Source organism: Melopsittacus undulatus, chromosome 1, assembly GCF_012275295.1.
Source record: "Melopsittacus undulatus isolate bMelUnd1 chromosome 1, bMelUnd1.mat.Z, whole genome shotgun sequence".
NCBI lineage: Eukaryota > Metazoa > Chordata > Aves > Psittaciformes > Psittaculidae > Melopsittacus > Melopsittacus undulatus.
In genome coordinates, this window is record NC_047527.1 from 19,298,070 (window position 1) to 19,318,364 (window position 20,295).

The following is a 20,295-nucleotide window of genomic DNA, read 5'->3' on the forward strand; positions in this document are numbered from 1 at the left end:
AAAGATGCAGTCATATAGAAATTTGGAAGAATTATATATGATAACAGAATCTTACTGAATCCTAAAGTGTTCGGCACTGTTTTGATCAGAACCAACCTCACCTGAATGCACCTCATCACCACCCCATGTGACGACCCATATCATTTCTCTGGTAAGTTATCTTGCCTTCATGTATCTGTTTACTTCCCAGATTGAAAAAGGTGATAATTTCTTCTTCTAATGATTCATTCTCTGTGCCTATCCCAAAACACTGTGTTTTTTCAGGGTTTTTTCTGCATGGCTTTCGAAGTTAAAGTTAAAAATATAAATACCAGTATACATATATATATATATATATACACGCACATATAAACATATGTCTCTCCGGTACATTCTAAATGACTAATCTGAAGGGCCATGATTCTCCTAAAATAACAATGTCTCCAGTGAAGTACAGCAAAACAGTACACTAAGAATCACCAGACAAGTCAGGAAATAGCATCAGAAATAATCTGGCAGGACATCAAAGAAAGAAGCAGGGGGCAGAGTTCAAACCCTGGAAATGCGAAAAGAAAGTCATATTCTTATTCGGCATTCACATCCCTTCGGGCTTTAACCACACTACACGTCAATACTACTGTTGCTGCTACAAAGATTTAGGATAATTGAGAAATTGAGAAACAGTCTAATCTAAATTAGGCAAACTTCAATTACTAGCAAATACAAAGGGATAATGGAAAAACTCATTGTAAAAAGAGCTTGTATCATCTACACAGGCAGAAATCTGCCCTCGCTGGTGTCTTGTAACAGGGAACAGCTGCAGTGGATGGCAACTAGCACCCCATAAGCAGAACCCCTGATGGTGTCACTATCTCTGAGTGCCTTTTTGTCCATTGAGAGAGTCACAACACCAGTACCCATCAGCTTGTATTTCAGGTTGTACATGAGAGGAAGCAAAAGGCTCAAAGAGGGAATGATCACAGCAAGAAACAGTGGCTGAGTGGAGAAGTTGCCTGTGTGCAGAGCCACCAGCAGCACTTCAAGGATCTCCACTGACACCTTGTGAGACATGCAGTGAGGAAGAAGCTGCCCCACCACCAGGTCCCCAAAGGGAGGCACCAGTGATTGAAGCTGTGAGCACCTCAGTGTGCATGTGAGGTTAGGAATGGGTGATGAGCAATATGGCTGGAGCCACTGAAGAACTGAGATCTACACAACAACTAGCAGCTAGCAGTGAAACAGAAGTTTTAAAGAGGTACTGAATTAGTCTTTCACAATATGACTACATTGATTGAGAAACTGATAGGCTACATATGCTGCCTGCTAGGACTGAGCCTGATTGCCAACTGTATCTACATACAATTTGCTGTAGAAATATCTACCATCTGTAGACTGAGGAGGTAGACAAGACCAGCATCACACACAAACTTGGACTTGCCTGAATTTCTTTTAATTAACCTCCACTGAAATTTTACACAAGAATCACTGTCCATCCACCTCTGTCACTGAAGGTGAATCCTAAACGCAATCACCCAGGCTTTTTAGAAATGGTAACCTAAACCGTATACCCACAGGAGCAGTGAGTTTTACAGTTGAGTGACCCAGGATATTCCTCCTGTTTTCCTAAGGAACTCTTTGCAGAGGAAGCTTCCCTGTAAAATACAGCAACTGCTACACTCAGCTGATGGACACCAAACTTCTTCCTACCACTCACACTTCACTTCCCTAAAGTTAGATCTGTGATAAATACAACCCTTATGACACTCTTGAGTCATCTTTTTATAAGCAGTGATCAACTTAAGTCACATTCAAGAGTCACATTTAATCCTCTGGGGCTCCTGCAACAGAGAAAGCCAGCTGGCAGGCAGGTCTGAAGAGGAAAGCTGCAGCAGACTGACCCACAATATAGCATAGGCACAAAGGAAAAATAGGGGGGTGTGAGGCTCCTCTTCTGCCTGTGGGTTGGCAGCCACAACACATCTGAGAAAGGAAAAGCCCATTTGGGAGTACAAGCAAAGGAAAGCCAAAGGGCAGTGGTGAGAAGAGACGAGCAGGACCTTGCTTGAGGGAGATGCTCTGGGACAACCTCTGAGGAAAAAAACAACAAAGAGACTGTGGTATGGGAGCATGAAGAAAGATTAAAAGTCCAAGGAGGTCTCCTTTGAGGGAGACCCTGGTTTACGTTAGTATTTGTGTCCATACTTAAGTATTACAGAAACATTTTACTCAACTCACTGAACTAAGACAAGAAATTCTTCTGAGAATTTACAAGGCAGGATTGCAGTCAGCATCCCAGGATTCCTTCTATCAGTGTTGATTTGTAAAGTTTGTACAGTTGGAGCAGCCACATGTTTTCTTTACTTGTGACTATTTTGAGGGTTGTCTAGGTTTGATTGTGTTAAGATTGTTTACCCATTTTGCAATATAAAGCAGACTCTCTGTCCACCTCCTGCCTTCACAAAACAGAAACACAAGCAAAAGGGCAAGGCAGAAATGCCTTTTGTAGGCTCACTCAGTGCATCGCTGCAGTTATCTAATTCCCTTTCCGTTTTGTAAAACATTGAAATTCTTTGTTAATCTGATGAGCTGAAGGCTGGGGTTGAGCAAGAAAAGGAAAAGATTGAGTTTGTGCAGTGAGGAATTATTCAGTATTAATAAAACTTCCAACTTAGTGTAAACAAATTTTATCTACCCTGAAAACCGAAGTCTAAAACTTGCATTATGCAGGAAGAAAAACAAAATCAGTTTTATTTTGTTGCTGCAGCCAAAGAAAACACTGAAAACTGCACTACAGCAGAATCCCGCTAGTGCTAACCCATCAGGAACACATAAGATTCAGAATTAAAAGGAAATAATTTCCCTCTTTTCTTCCTTTTTATATGAAAAAACTGAGTGGTGGAAAATAATTCATGGCAGGAGGGGCAGCCCAACACCAGAGGCTCGTCCTCCCTTGCTGCCAGGCAGGTATCGACCATGTAATGGGGGGAACAGGTCTGGCTCTTTTAAAATAGAAGTGAAGGGCAGGTTCCTCTCACCTTTCATCCAAACTGTGACCACAGGGGGATAACCCCTGAATTCTTCCTGTGCTGACAGCACATCAGGCTTTCCAGGAAGGAATAGAATCATAGAATGGTTAGGGTTGGAAAGGACCTTAAGATCATCTAGTTCCAACCCCCTTGCCATGGGCAGAGACACCTCACAATAAACCATATCACCCAAGGCTTCATCCAACCTGGTCTTGAACACTGACAGGGATGGAGCATTCACAGCTTCCTTGGTCAACCCATTTCAGTGCCTCACCACCCTTACAATAAGGAACTTCTTCCTTATATCCAATCTAAACTTCCCTTGTTTAAGTTTTAACCCTATTACCCCTTGTCCTATCACTATAGTTCCTAATGAATAGTCCCTCTCCAGCATCCTTATAGGCCCCATTCAGATACTGGAAGGCTGCTATGAGGTCTCCATGCAGCCTTCTCTTCTCCAGGCTGAACAGCCCCAACTTTCTCAACCTGTCTTCATATGGGAGGTGCTCCAGTCCCCTGATCATCCTTGTGGCTCTCCTCTGGATTTGTTCCAACAGTTCCATGTCCTTTTTATGTTGAGGATACCATAACTAGAAATAGGGAGGAAAACTATGTGCACTCATGTAAATGGGTTGTCACAGGCACACACTCTCTGCCTGTTGTATTAAAATTTGAGTGTGATCAGCATCTGAGTATGATGAACATTCTGAAAGCTCAGTCGCTTAATTGAAACAGATCTCTCCAACACAAATGTACTTATTCCTGGATGCAAGTCAGGAATAATCAAAGCCCAAGAACTTCAACAAGTAAACACTCCAAATCCAAGCAATGGTTCAGGTCATGAAATCAGGGCTAGAGAATTTTTTTCCATATTAAATATGTTATTTCTCTTTGTCTGCCCAAGTGTAAGTCACACCGGCTGTAAGCAAACCCAGCCACACTAATTGGACACCTAACAAGACCCAGTCTGTTCTTTTTTCTGGAAATTATCTGTTTGTTTCTCCTTGCAGAAATACATTATTCCAGCATTAGTGCCAATGCAATGAGTCAACTCCAAGCACTGCTATGAGCATATAAATTCCTTTCTGCACCTTAGCGAAAAGTGTCAGGCCAGCAGAGTCCTGGCTCTTGGAGCAGAGACTTTCAGACACCTGAAGACCACATCAGTGCAGGGAACCTTCTGGCGCTGCAAGTGCCCAGGACTTGGCGCTGGGACCCTCCTGGATGTGGGACACTGACCCTTCATCCTGGCCTACCCAGGCACACACATGTGCACTGATGTGCAAAGATACACTTTCGATCTAAACACACCCTGTTGGCCAATCCATTTGCAAGACGGACTCATGACAGAAACAGATTCAGTAAGCAGGCATCCTGTCCCAAATTAACAATCATCAAATATGGGTGAAGAAGATTTTAATTAGTAGTTTATTAAGAAACACTTCATTAAAGAGAGAGGGGAAAAGAGAAAGAACAAAGCAGGCTTATGTCCTGAATCATGAAAGGAACAAATCCACAAATGCCAACAAATTTCTTCTAATTAGTCTTCAATAACCAGCTGATGCCTCATTACAAAAAAAAAAGAAAAAAAAAGAAAAAACAACAAAACAAATCAAAACCCAGTAAACAGCCCCCAAAATATACATTCTGGTTAGTAAAAAATGTGTTGTATATGCCACAGCTTTCCTGAGGGCAGAAAACTCATCCCTTCTGATGCTACCAAGGTTATTTATACAGACATTTATCATAATTCCTTTGAAGTTCGTGTGAAAAAGTTCCTAAAAAGTTCTGAAGGGGTATCACCTAGTTTTACCATTAGTGACTACAGAGGGTTAGTGACTCATTCTTGATCTCACCCTAATCAACAGCATTACTCATTCACTTTGAAAGGGACAAGATGAAACTCTGAAGCTGGAATCCTAACTTCATGAGATCTATGGAATTTTTCTATCCATTTTACTGGGTTCAGGATTTCAACCAGAAGCTTTAAAGGGAACAGAAGTTATGCACTTCTTTGCGGAGCCTTAATGCAGTGTCTAAATTCCTCTTAAATCTGTTCTGAGGGCTCTGGTAATTTAAAATGCATCTCTCACCTGAACCATGGCAAACTTGTCCCAGAAAGTAGCAGAACCACACACATTTCTGACATATTTCGAAATACAAGAGTCTTCAGAAAGAGATACAAGTCAGGTTTTTTCTTTTCTCCCAAACAAGCCTGCATATCCTGTATGTGTACCAAGTTAGCAGCCTACTCATATTTTAGCCCTGTGTTGAATGCCAAAATCTGCTTCCTGCTTGCACTCCACTATCATTCACAGACATTGTGGTACCAGCTTCATAGATTACACATGCACTACGCGGTTTGTGTCTTTAGCAACTAGCCCAGGAGTCAACCTTTTCTTCCATTTAGAAAAAAAAAAAACAAAAACAAAAAAAAAAAACCAGGAAAATATTTCTTTTATCAAGCTAGTTGTCAAGACAGCAAGTGTTATAAATAGGTCAAAACATTCTCTTCCATATCACAGGATCACAGAATCCCAAGGGTTGGAAGGGACCTCGAAAGATCATCTAGTCCAACCCCCCTGCAAGAGCAGGTTAACCTAGAGTACATCACACAGGAACTTGTTCAGGAGGGCCTTGAATGTCTCCAAGGTAGGAGACTCCACAACCCCCTGGGCAACCTGTTCCAGTGCTCTGTCACTCTCACAGTAAAGAAGTTCTTCCTGATGTTAACGTGGAACCTCCTATGCTCCAGTTTACACCCATTGCCCCTTGTCCTACCACTGGATATCACTGAAAAAAGCCTCGCTCCATCATCCTGACACCCACCCTTTACATATTTGTAAACACTGATGAGGTCACCCCTCAGTCTCCTCCAAGCTAAAGAGACCCAACTCCCTCAGCCTCTCCTCATAAGGGAGGTGTTCCACTCCCTTCATCATCTTTGTGACTCTGTGCTGGACTCTTTCAAGCAATTCCCTGTCCTTCTTGAACTGAGGGGCCCAGAACTGGATGCAGTATTCCAGATGCGGCCTCACCAAGGCAGAGTAGAGGGGGAGGAGAACCTCTCTTGACCTACTAACCACACCCTTTCTAATGCACCCTAGGATGCCATTTGCCTTCTTGGCCACAAGGGCACATTGCTGGCTCATGGTCATCCTCCCATCCACCAGGACCCCCAGGTCCCTTTCCCCTTCACTACTTTCCAGCAGGTCAACCCCCAACCTGTACTGGTACATGGGGTTGTTCTTCCCCAGATGCAAGACTCTACACTTGCCCTTGTTGAATTTCATAAATTTTCTCTCATTTCATTGCCTAAGCAGGAACAACATGAAAGACTTAAGACTTTTTATATTATATGTTCAAATTATATCTTGTACACTTTAGACTAATCAATCTAAATCAACATATAAGACACAGGCCAACACTGAAGTGCTACATATATCTCATTTGCACAGCTCCAACCTCCTGGAATGAGCTGGTCCATGTCCCTGTTAGAAGTTTTTCCTGTTTGCTAGGTTAGCATTTTCCCCCAAACAAAAAGCACTGATGTGCCATGTACCTCTAAAGACTCCTGAAGGAAAACAAAACACAACAAAAGCTAGAAGGAAAGGATTTTCCTCTATAAGCTTTTCCTAGATAACCTTTTTCAAAATGTTATATAGGTTAAGGTTCTTTCTAGCTGCAAAACCTAAACCCACAAGATTAAGTACCAGATTCGGAAATGAGAAGCTACAAAATCTAGTCTGTCATGTGATGGGTAGTAGTATATAATACTGCTTTCCCCAAACTCTGAGTGCTCCCAGTCTCAGCAGTAGGTCCGTTTTCATTCCTAGCCCTCAGAAACTCCTGTGGCACATGGGACATCTAGACAATGGTACTACAATAATTCTTCCAACCCTTGGGATTCTGGGATTCTGTGATTCTTGCTCCGTACATTTTAACTATATAGATGGGAAGCCCTTTACCTTATTGATTACATACTGCAAAGAAGCAATGCAGAATCTCTCAATCAGTTCTGCACCTGCAGACATCCATTCCTCCACAGCATGGCAGCACGGCTTGACTTCAGAGTGTGTCCTTACTGGTCGCAGTGAATGGACAGAGCCTGAATGAGTGACACTTGCATTGTTGGGGATGCCTAGGATGACAGTTCTGGTGTAAACTAGCCACAAATTCAGTAATGCTAATGAAACAATTCAGCTATCTTCTCAGTCCAGGGGTGAATATGGAGGCAGGATCACACAAGTTAAGACATTGAACCTGTTGGTCTGGATAGACTAGGTGGACATCTTAACATGAGAAGGTCTCAATGGCTGCCATTAATCAAGGCTTTGATCTGTAGGCAATATTAGACTAGGCAATTGTCTCTAGGCAATGACAGTTCCTAATGGATATACTAACAGCCTTCATTCAGGCTACATGAAAGCAGCAGCTGAATACTTCAATGGACTAAGATAAAGAGACAATAGAAGCTACTGCCCAAGGCAATTGTGCACATGATAAAACCTAAGTAAGGTGATATTTTTAATATCCCCATCTATCTTATTTGAAAAAATGTTTAATTTGTTCTTCATTTATCCAGAGAAGAATAGAAGTCAGCATATCCATTAGCTTCCACTGTATCTGAAATTGCCTCAAAAATCGCAGAAGAGCCAGCACAGCTTATTAACTGAAAAGCAATGTTCCTTCTGTTGCTTCCAGGGTCTGTGGGCAATCTGACCACTGCTTGCTACCCAAGGCAAGCATACTCCAAAACCAAGGCAGCTAACAGGCACACCGGGCAACTAACAAGTACATGCAAATGGCTCTGCATAGGCACCTAAATCCAGTGGGATTTTCTTAGCTCTGCTAGGCCTAGCAGACTCACTGTTTTGCACCAATTTTCTCAGCATGCATGGCTTTGTCAGCCTTCCCCCAGCTGGGTCTGAGCCAGCTGAGTGCATCTCTCCTCAAGCTGATGAAGTCTTCCAGAAACAGGAGCACTGAAAATTAAAGCAAGATGCTGAATGGCTCTATGAGAGCCAGGCTGTCCTTGGCATGGACAGCAGGCAGATCCTGCTGCATCCTAAGCAGCTCCATTCAATGCTGCTTTCATGCCTTTGAATCATACTGCCTATCCAGGGTGTCCCTTACCTGCCACAGACCCTTCTCTTCCCCTCCCATTACCCTGGGAGATAAAACCAGGCTGATAGAGAGCTTGCCTTCACTTTGCCAGCCAGCCAGAACAGGCTCCTTGCTGGTTTTTTTGTGGAGTCAAGCTAGCTTTTTTTTTTTTTTTTAATCTTTGTTCTCTCAGGACCTGCTGCTTTTGACAATATTATTCTGTAAGGAAAATCTTAGACTTCCTCCAGTGTGGAGTAGTAAAATACTCACCAGTCCTCTGAGAGCTCAAAATCATCCCAGTCTATGAATGCAAGAGAAAACATATCAATGAACAACAAAACCCCTATAAAAAAACCCAACAAAACCTCATATTTCTTCGTGATTTTGTCTAACAAGATTTTCCTCTGTCTAAAAATAAAAAACCCAACCAACCAAACTTCTAGTTCTATATAGTGAAACTGTGAGATTCTCAAGCCATATCAATATCACCAGTAATTGATGTTATATTATAAAATACTCCTCTTGTACTCAGATTTTAAAAGAAAAGAGGCAAGTACAAGTTATTTACTGTGGTCCTAGAAGCCTAAGCAATAGATCTATTTAAAATATACTTCAACATGGTTGTTTCCTCAGTTATTGTATAGCTAACATCTCATATAAAACTGAATGATTAACACAGTAAAGCAAACTTACTTAGCAAAAGAAAAGCTCTGTCACAATATTGTATTTTAGGCACAACACTGTATTTATAAAGTCTCCCCAAAACATACTGCAGTGCCAAATCTATGCTTGACACACAATTCCTACAGCCCTGCTACGAAATGAGTGAAACCAGGCAGTGCTAGGGGTGTAGGCGTGCAAATACCATCTGAAGACATCTTTGTGGGGAAGTGCCATTTTGATTGTGTAACTGGAGGCCCAGAATTCACACCAAGGAACAATTATATCCTCTACTACAGTGGTAATGATCTGATTGCTTCAGTCTAGTTGATAGATGTTGCTAGTGATTTTTATTAGCAAATTGGCCTTATTGTGTTTGCAGACATGACACAGAATCATAGAATCACAGAATCATAGAATCAACTAGGTTGGAAAAGACACTTAAGAGCATCAAATCCAACTTGTGTGATTACCCCTGGACTGCCAAGGCCACCACTAAACCATGTCACTAAGTGCCTCATCTACATGGTTTTTGAATCACTTCCAGTGATTCCACTACTTCCCTGGGCAGCTCGTTACAATACTTGATCACCCTCTCTGTGAACAAATTTTTCCTCATATTAAATCTAAACCTCCCCTGGCACAGCTTGAGGCTGTTACCTTTTGTGCAATCACTTTTGAAACTATTTTGGGGCTGTAACAGGTCAAAAGAGCAGGATTTGTGCCTGACCTATGTCTGGGAAAGTCATCCACATTATATGTCAAGAAGGAAGCTTGCTGAACACATTGTGATCTTAAAAATGCTATTCCAGGAAGAATCAGCCACCATACAAGTTGTTTCCTCAGTTCACTACGGCAATTGCCTGCCCTACATGAACTACATGAGCTAATAGGAATGATCTCATTTGGAGCACAAACTAAAAGAGAAACTAGGAATAAAAAAGTCTAGCAAGGAATCACTCACAAAAGCCCTGGGAAGTTTGTGTGTTGGTTTTAAAGGTTAAAAATCTGTTCAGGCAGAGTGACAGGGTTCTGTGCACTTTTGCAGCCAGTCAGAGTCTTTGTGGTTGCTGCAAGGATATATATAACAAACACGACACAGACTTTTGTATCATCTTTCCACTTTTCAGATGTGTTTTCATGCCTAGTGACTGCAGATCTCTCATCACATCACTTCTGCTCCTTTTGTATCATCACATAAATTTCTGGTCTGCTGTGTCTGCAGACCTCTTAGCCATTTAAATATACAGCCGAACCCCAAAGGCCCAGCAGTGTTCCTTGAGGGCAGAATAAAACTACACCAAAACATTGTGGGTGCTGAGAAGACACTTTATCTAGGGACCACTCAAACAGTGCAGTCTTTGGGAGTGACTGCGGCAGAAGCTGAGGCAGAGCACACAGCTGCTTCCTCTGCTCCCCCTGCTCTGTACAAGCCTGAATGGAGCTGATTCCAGCATCATCCCAGTAAGATGGTTCTGGGCCAAAAAAGAAAGGAAGGCCCTCAGCAACCTTCTCCCTCATATAATCTGTCTGAAGCTGGAAGAAGTATGTCCTTGAATCCCTACACATTCATAAATGTATTCATAAACGATGCATCACTTCTGAATTAACGTACCACACAGATGCTTTTTCTTTAACCATACAATAACTGTACATTTAGAAAAAGGAAACCAAAAGGCACACTGTGTTGTTTTTTGGGCTGCTTTCAAGGGGCTTATAGGATCAAAGTTTGGGCAATCATCATTTATGCTTGATAGCCCCTGGAAGTATAAGCACAGGTTAGACAATCTTCAAACTGAGCATTGTTGCCATGAGTAAATAAAATGCTTCCTTGTGCCACACACAACTGGTTTTATAATTGTTCTTCATGACTTGCAGTTAAATGTAATGGCAATGATGGGTACATTAGACTTGAATGACTTGAATGGGTACATTAGACTTGAAGACTGGAGACCCTGCTTTATCAGCATGACAGATAGACCACTCTACCGCAGCCTGAGCGTATTCTCAGTACCTTCTCAGCAACTAGGTTAAACACAGCTCTGCAGTTACCACTTCACGGGTGGGAGACTAATGTTTACTTTATGATTCCCCACCTTTCAGTCTCTGTGCCATGCTGCTAATATGGCAGCTCATTAGCATTAATTGCTATAGTCTTTATGACATACCTGATCAGTAGAAACCATTCCCATAACACCAGTTAATTCCAGAGGCCTGGATCTCACTCAGAGCCACCAGCCTGAATTAGTTCTGGGCTAGTGAGCAGAGTGGAAAATCTTGATATCCTCTTGTTAATTCAATGAGCTCTTACCAGCATAATTGCAACATATGAGCTCAAATAAGTGTAATACTACTTTTCCTGCCAGTTTAAGTATCCTTATAACATGGTTTAAGCCAAACCAGCAACTCAGAACCATGCAGCCACTTGCTCACTCCTCCTCCCTTCCTCCCCCTGCTCCCAGAGGGATGGGGAGGAGAATCAAAAAGAATGTAACTCCCATGGGCTGAGATAAGAACAGTTCAGTAACTAAGGTATAACACAAACCACTACTGCTGCAACCAATAATAACAATGATAAGGGAAATAACAAGGGGAGAGAATACAACCACTCACTACCTGCCTATTGATACCCAGCTGGACCGAGTAGTGATCCTGCCCTTCCAGGTACCTGCTCTCAGTTTATATAGTGAGCATGACGTGCTGTGGTATGAAATACCTCTTTGGCTAGTTTGGGTCAGGTGTCCTGTCTCTGCTTCTTCCTGGCTTCCACTCCTCCCTGGAAAAGCATGAGACTCAGAAAGTCCTTGGTCAGACTAAACATTACCCAGCAGCAACTAAAAACATCAGTGTTATCAGAACTATTCCCAGGCTGAAAGTCAAAACACAGCACTGCACCAGCTACTAAGAAGGAGAAAAATTGACTGCTACTGCTGAACCCAGGACATCTTACTTTTTTTTTTTTTTAAGTAAGATTCAGTGTTCAGTTGGGAAGGTAGTTATATTCAGAATATAATATATATACACATATACACGTATATAGACAATATCACAGAGAAGTGTTTGATCTCTCAAGAATCAACAGTTAGTACTTCTGTAAACTCAAACTCTAGTACATTCTAGCTTTGTTAGAGGACATGCATGGTTATAATGTACATGATTGGAAGATGAACAGCAGTTCATCTTTTCACAATGGAGGACAGACATGGGACATTTTCCTTATATACTCCCTTGACTGTACCAATTAGATCATCTCATTTGAAATGTAACTCTGTTGTATAAAATATAAAAGTATTAACAACAGATTTTTTAAATACCCTTCTGTGAAGTGCAAACACATTTAGATAAAAAGTAAACTCTAAGAAATCATTAACATCTAAAACTTTAGGACATCAAAAATGTCAGTTCAAGCTGTTGTCTCATGGCTCACAGGCCAAATAAAGACCTTATTATGCTCCAAATAAAAAAGATGAAAATAAGGCTAAAAGCCTCCGGATGTATCCACTAACTCCCTCCATGTCCCATAAATCCATACTTTGAGCAGGTAAATAGGCAAAATCTGTTCTGTTTATTTAACTGACATTTTAAGATACCGATGAATAAATTTGAGCAAAATTATATCCTAAAAACTTACAACCACTTGTTACAACTCATTCGTCTTAGTCCTGAATACTGTGTAAATACCTTAAAGTTACTACCTTCTGACTCTCCTATGCCTGTAATAGCAAAAATTGGCTTCTTCCTTGCATATGCCAATTAGGCCAGCTTCAACTAACTACTTTTGTTCTTCTTCTAGTATTGCTCCTTGGAAGGACTTCCTTAAGCACATTTCCAAATTTCCTTTAGGCTGCTGCTTAAGCCTCTTGCTACACTGCCTACAACAACATTGGAAGCAGTAAGAGAAGCTGAGATTGTTCCTGCCTAGCACGTAATGCAGTGCTGCGCCTACATCTCCAAATTCATGGTAATCTGATTTGGTAGATTCATATGGTACGGCAAAGCTTTGTGCAGAGAAGCAAAGGGTGTTGTGGAAGCAGAAGAGGCACAATTTGTACCTTAACATCCAGAGCTGGATCCCCCTGTCTCAGTTTATCACCTTACACAAATTCAGGCATCTATAGGCAGGGCTTGTGTCTTCAGAGCAGTGTCCTGGGCTGGTTCTTGCTCCCTCAGGGCCAGCTCCAGCACAGCACAGACACACTCATGCTTTAGTCTATGCTGCTTATCCCCATGCCTTCCTCAGCAGCCTCTAAGACTATAAATCCTCTGAAGAAGGGACTTGTGTCTCTTGTCCTGTTTGTAATGCGCCAGACACCAGAGGTTCACTAATGGGGTTCCCAGATGTCACAGCAATTAAGGGTTTGATCACTTAGTGTTATGAAGACAGGCTGAGAAAGTTGGGGCTGTTCAGCCTGAAGAAGACAAGGCTGTGTGGAGATCTCATAGGAGCCTTCCAGTATCTGAAAGGGACCTATAGGGATGCTGGTGAAGGACATCATTAGGGACTGTAGTGATAGGACAAGGGGTAATGGGTTAAAACTTAAACAGGGGAGGTTTAGATTGGATATAAGGAAGAAATTCTTTACTGTTAGGGTGGTGAGGCACTGGAATGGGTTGCCCAAGGAAGTTGTGAATGCTCCATCCCTGGCAGTGTTCAAGACCAGGTTGGATGAAGCCTTGGGTGATATGGTTTAGTGTGAGGTGTCCCTGCTTATGGCAGGATGTTTTGAACTAGATAATCTTGAGGTCCTTTTCAACCCTAACTATTCTATGATTCTATGATTCACAAACTATTAAATGAGATAGCTACTGTGAAGACACTTTGTTCATTCAAGATACGGCTACTGCTTAATCGAGTAATCTTACAAGTTTGATTCAGTGAAAATTTTTAACTCAAGAAGTAAATGATATGCTTTAAAAATGTCAGGGTCTCCCCATTGTCAAATTTCACTAAGTGTCCAATATTTGAGAAACTTGCGTGATGAGGGAAGTAGTTAATTCATTATGTGCTTATTAGTAGAATTTAAAGAGGCTCTTAATCCAAATCTCACAAGGTTTGAGGAGAGAACATACAGGAATATTTTTAACTTTTGGAATGAGCCACTTTTTCACAATTACATCCCTTTTGTAGGTAACAGAAATACATTATGTTCATCTTTATCACAGCTATAAAAATCACAGCATTTCATAAAATTTATTGACATGGGAGACAGAGCTTGTGTCTCACAAGTTGTACTTTCATACTGACAACCTAGAGCAGGAGCCATAACAGAAGACCTACACTTACATCTAGATAAAGTATTTTTGCTGCCACAATGTTACAGAGAAGTTAAAAACTCTTTGATTTGATTACACATAGGCACAGGATAGATGTCTACAGATGGCTTTGGGTGGATGACTGAGAAACTGCAACAACTGTGCAACTACGTGCAAGGAAGACCTGGAGTAAAGAGGTTTATTATTTCCTTTGCTGCCACTGATAACTTTGTGCAACAATCAGAACCTGATTTCCACACCATTTTTTGCCTTAAGTTTTACTTCAGTGGCCAGCTCCTGATGCACAAAGTTATTAGAAATTCACAGATGGTGCTCTCACTACACATTTTTATTTGAAAAGAGTTCAGTGATTTCCAAAAGGACCACATTTTAGCTTTGCAAACAGTATGGACTGCTCCTTCCCAGGCTGGCTTCAATATTGTAGAGTGGTTTGGCTCAATTCTTTCCTGGGTGTTGTTCAACGTTAGGGTTTTTAAAGGAAAAATGATCACAATACACAAAGTAAATAATTATCAAAAAGCACCTGTTTATTAAAAATTATCAGTATTTTGAGGGTCTCGCAGCAGATGTGGACACCACTTGGGCACCACAGTGGCAAATAGCTAGAGAAAGCAGAATTAAACATTCACGTTAGCAAATTATTCAAGTTGTAAGAGGAATTCCAGTTCTTGGGTTGAAGCTGTGAACTCAGGGGGGCTAATTTACTGATCCGCTATTAGTACAAAGATGTTGGGGCACGAAGCTGGGGGAGAAAAAAAGAAGTTGCAAAGTTGCATCCCCTTCTCTCCTTTATCCCTCTCTGTTCGGGCAGTACACTACGTGCTGCCTGGAAGATAGGGAGCTGCTGGGCTGTTTCCACTACCAACACAATTACATGCTCTGATCTGAATCACAGGAACTCCTAACACAACACTTTTATGCAGCTGAAGCAAATTCTTCCCTTACCACATACAGACTATGGAGTAGCACTGTCCAAAAACGATGGGCCAGATTCTGCTTAAAGCTCTGATGAAATAAACTCAGATTAAACATTATGAAAACTGAAAGCATGTGCAGATTTATACCCTCACCCAAGGATTACAACTGAACTTAGTTGTGTAGGTTATATTTGCGCTGTATGTAAGAAATGAGACATTTTTGTATCTGCCCCCAAGTGAAGCTTACTTGTTTTTACTATTCAAAATTCTACATGGCTTAATGGAAGGCATTTAATTTGGTAATCGGGTTTTCAGGCATTGATATTTTGAAATGGTTAACTGGGTAGTACCTAGTTTCCTCATAGGATGTACAACGCACTATCCTCTCCTACCTTGAACCATGGCAGCATATAAGTACCTGCTGCATTTGAAAAGCTCTTAAATCATCAGCCATTAAGAAACACTACCAATCTGACTGCTGTCAAACATAATTTATTACTAAGAGACTACTGTAGCCTGTATCAGAGCAAGTCCTCAACCCCTGTGGAGGGGTTTGTTGGCATAGTGATAGGACAAGGGGTAACGTGTTGAAACTTAAACAGCAGAGGTTTAGACTGGATATAAGGAAGAAATTCTTTACTGTTAGGGTGGTGAGGTACTGGAATGGGTTGCCCAGGGAGGCTGTGAATGCTTCATCTCTGGCAGTGTTCAAGGCCAGGTTGGATGAAGCCTTGGGTAATATGGTTTAGTGTGATGTGTCCCTGCCCATGGCAGGGGGGTTGGAACTAGATGATCTTGAGGTCCTTTCCAATCCTAACTATTCTATGATTCTATGATTTCTTCCCAACTTCAGTGACTTCTACTAGGATTTCCAGTCATACAGCCAACCAGGCTGCCAGTACTGCCACTTACCAGGAAATTTTACTGCTCTGATTAGGGCAGCTTGCCCTCACATATCTGTACAGCTGTTCACAGACAGAAGTATGAGCTGGAATCAGGAACAAGGAATGTTATGAAACAGCAGAGCTGACAATCTGCCTTGCAAAGAAACTAATTTACCTGTAGGTACTGTCAGCACTATGAAAACAACAGGGATCAGTATTCATACAACAGAGGAAAGCCACCCATGGTCATGGTGACTAAATGCAAATTTCTTGGGAGTAGCTGAGTTCACTTGAATAGGAATTTGTTTATATGCCCATATAAGATGTAAGAGCATTGCAGAACTGGAAGACAGATACTTGGTTCCTAAAGGAATGAAATTATTTCGCTGATTCCAACAGCCTTTTCGGTAGGGGTCTGCTAGGGAAGCTTGATCCTGCTTGCATCAGTGAAACAAGATCCCTGAAACAAAATTGTAAACCTTATCAAGATGAACAGAATTTATCTATATTGAATAGCTGGAGCTGAATCTGTTTGTGTGGTATTGATGGCAACAGGCTTACAACTGTTCATTGGTTTACAGCCTAAACAGACCAAAATCATTCTCAAGAAGATAGTTTTGAGTCACTTAAATACAAGATTAAAAGTACATTTAAACCCTCTACCCACCAACAAGTACTAAAGCTGTTTACAAATTATGTTTTATAAAGTTGTGTTACTAAGAGGAGGAAGTTTTATAATCATATTTTGCATACAATTCCACTGTTCCAAGTGAAGAAGGATCCACTCCAATATCACAGAAAATACAAAAAATGGCAGGTAAGGACTCTCACATAAGGCACACAGCACAAATTAGAGAGATTACAGAAGTTTACAGAAAAAAAGCTGATGAAAAATAAAGAGAAGAAGAAAAAGGCAAACATCATCTTCCCTTCCTCTCCCAGACAAGAGGTGGAACTTCCAAGAGTGGGAAAACTTGTTGTTTCTTTACATCCTTACACCCTAGGAAACAACAAACTCTGGTAGAGGGAATACAAGTCATAAGCTGAAAACACATTGGTTCCCCTGCATCCTCTAATTCAGTTACTTGTAGCATTTCCCTGAGTGGGATATGCATCAGAGGCAGGTTGCTTCAAGGAAAGAAATCCAATTACATTTTAAGTAAAGACTCTGTTTTTAGCAACAAATATGGATATACCTAAAGCGTAAACGGTTTTAGAACTTTAATAATTCAGTATCACCTTTATCATTACCTCCTGAATATATACTTTGTTGTACAGGACTCCTGTTTATTTAATTTTCTCTTGCTATGATGGTAGACTGCATAACCGCTTTTCCATTACGGTAATATGTCTAGGGTGTTAGTAAACAACTAACATTAGTTAGCTAACAAACTCAGAGCTGCAGATATTTTCTTTTATTAATATGAATTTCCCCACTAGGATGGGATCACATTCCTAGCAACTTTTCTACATAAATCACACCAGCAGGATCATCACAGCTGTCACATATAAATTAAATTTGCCTTCAAATAACATTACTTGATGCTAAATAACCTAGATGCGAATTGGCATCACTAACAATTAATACATTTATCTCATATGCCTTGGGGTTTCACATAAATAAGACTGGCATTTGTTAGACTACTGTCCTGATTCTTCTCTCATCTGTGCTCTATCAGAAGTAAACAAGCACAGAGATGGATCCTTCTGCCATAACCTGAACATGCCTCCCTGAAACCCACAGAAATTGCAAAGAACCCCAAAAGTGACCCCACTCTTCTCCTGAAGAAAAAAAACATCAACGAACTCCCCATACACAGAAGCTGTCTTTATGATGGATCTTAAACATGGGTTAGTTATGTCTGAGGATCTACATACACTAGAGTAGGAAGTAGATGCAAATAATTGTTAAACTGAATTACGCTAGCAGCAAACCCTACATTTTATGCTATCACCTGGTGGCACTGTTACACAGCCTTCTAATTCCCTGTTTTCAGTAGCTGGCTCCTGGGAAGGCCAATCCTACTGCTGTTTCCTCCACAGGAAAGCTTGGGATTTAGGAATCCAACTGCCCTTGACATTGTTTTTTCCTTTGGACTTAAAAATACAGCTCCCCTCCCCAAACAGGCATATTGTTGGCTTGATGTTTGAGAAGGACACGTATCTGAATTACATCTCAAGGCTATTTGTGCATACATTTCATAGTTTTGATACTTCTGCCTTAATCAACAAACAAGCTAACTGAAGACCTGGGAGGTACCAGAAGAAAGCTGCAGGATTACTGCAGATGGTTTTAGAGGAACTTGTTTTATTCAGCAGTTAAACATAAGGATCATGGAATGCAACCCGCAGAAAATAAGGACTGCAAATGCTAACAATCTGTCCTGCTTGTTGAAATAATATTTTTTCACTATTTCCTTTAGCAAAGGTAGAAAGAACTCTACATTGTGCTAAAAAAACCCCAAAACCAACAAACAAAACAAAACACAAAACCACTGTAACGTGCATCTCATACCTTCCAGAGCACAGAGATAGGATGCTAATTTATAGGTAGTTTATAAACATTCAAAATTGAAAAATTAGTTGTGCTGTGAAGCAGATACCTCTTCTCAGTGTATGAGGTTAGATACACAGTTTTACATTCATACAGCCTATGTGCATTGCTTGGAAAAACATGATCCCACTGAAGTCTCTAGAAACTGAGAAACAAATTATATTTAGATTTTTTCCTCTCTATTTTTACATCTTGTTCACACATCAGTCATCCTGACAGTAGAAAAGGGGTAAGTATCAAGTCTACAAGTGGGTGGGTACCTAAAATATGCTAAATGTTTCCACCTTTTCCCCCTCACAAAAGTAAAACTGAAAGAAAACACTTCTTAGCAGTATATTTGGAATAAGTTAGCTAGAAATTCTCTCCCTGTTCTTAAAAATTAAAAATTGGTCTTAATATCAAAATATGAATGCAATCAGCAGAACGAGAATCAGAAGTACACTGGCTGATTGCATTATGGCATGAGACAGGCTTTTCTGATATACTCCATCATTATTCAAGCTCTTCAAGTGAACTTTTCAATATGTCCTCTCCTCCTCACTTCCTGGGCTCCCTTCTCCTTTGCTTGCTCTCCTACCCTTTTGCTGCTTTCCTCTTTTATTGGTGCTCCACTGATCCTACATTCTCCACATCTACAGTGCTACACTCTCCTTGTCTCCAGCACCTTCACCTCCACAATCAGATATCCCTTGCTGTACCCAAGCAGAGCTTATTTGTGGTTTATTCAGATAAATTATAGAACCTCCAGATACATGATTTCAAGCAGAAGAAATAATCTCTCACATTTTGTTTGCTAACTCATATAGATACAAGTTGTAATAGGGAATTTTTGTTCTCTCCCAGTGTAAGACAACTTCACTATTTGTGTTTTCAAAAATAAACATTCTGTTTCAAGATGCCCCTAAAAGCCATTTAGCAACTCCCCCCATCAAAAAGAAAAAGAGTACTTACAAAAGAACTTACTTGCAGCAAGCTGTTCTTGCCAGCATAGAGAAAAATGTTTATGGCCCTGAGGAATAAACTGGCAAACTATTGAAAAGAAAACGAAGTCATGCTTTATCTATATCTGAGAAATGAAGTAAGGACACCAATTTGATGGTGTTTATGGCAGAAAATTAGTGAAGGAGATGGGGCTGCTAAAAGACCATCAAATGCAGGAACCCTTTTCAGTGAACACTGAGGCACTGAGCTGAACCCAATCCACCTACATCATGGAGCTTATTGGAAAAAGTGTTTTCTGGCAGGTTAGTTACAATCAAGTATAATCAACTACATGCTATTGCTAAGAAAACACTATTTCACCAGATGTACTTGCATTTAAAAAGCCAGTTCTTCAGCACAACCTTCTCATAGCAAAACATTATTCTTCTCTTGCAAAAGACTGCTCTAGGGTTTGAGGTGAACCCTTCTCAAATTATCTAGCTTAACTCTCATACCTTTTTGCTTGTGATGACTTACAATCCCACCCGTAACCCTTTAAGAGAAGCGTAGTATGTAAAAACTTGGCTCGGTTTGTTTTCCAGCAAACAATGAAATCTTTGCTAATAAGGTTTATGTTTCACAACTGTTATATTTTCCTCTTCTATCTGACAGGTTTGGAATATATGTATAAAATATTAATTTAAAAAAAATACAATGAATAAGTACAGATTCAGATCAGTGTCAGATAACATGGGAACAGTGTTGTACCTTAACTAAAACTATCAAATCCAACTCAGCTGCAGATTATGTAGGTGCAACCCCAAAGAGATCCATCTTTTCCTATTGGAGCTGAGCCTGGCCCACACCACTAGATGACTTTTTGCTAGCTTATAGTCAGCAGTGGTGTCTATCAGTATTCCTCAGGGTTCACACTGGCACCAGTTTCTCCCTGAAATCCTAGCATTTTGCAATGC

At 40.8% G+C, this 20,295-nt stretch overlaps 1 protein-coding gene across 3 annotated transcripts in view; it reads right to left on the bottom strand.

The window, feature by feature from the left end:
• Positions 1–20,295, bottom strand: part of OXR1 (oxidation resistance 1) — a 218,297-nt gene that overhangs the window by 91,275 nt on the left and 106,727 nt on the right. The gene's annotated exons all lie outside the window — the stretch shown is intronic.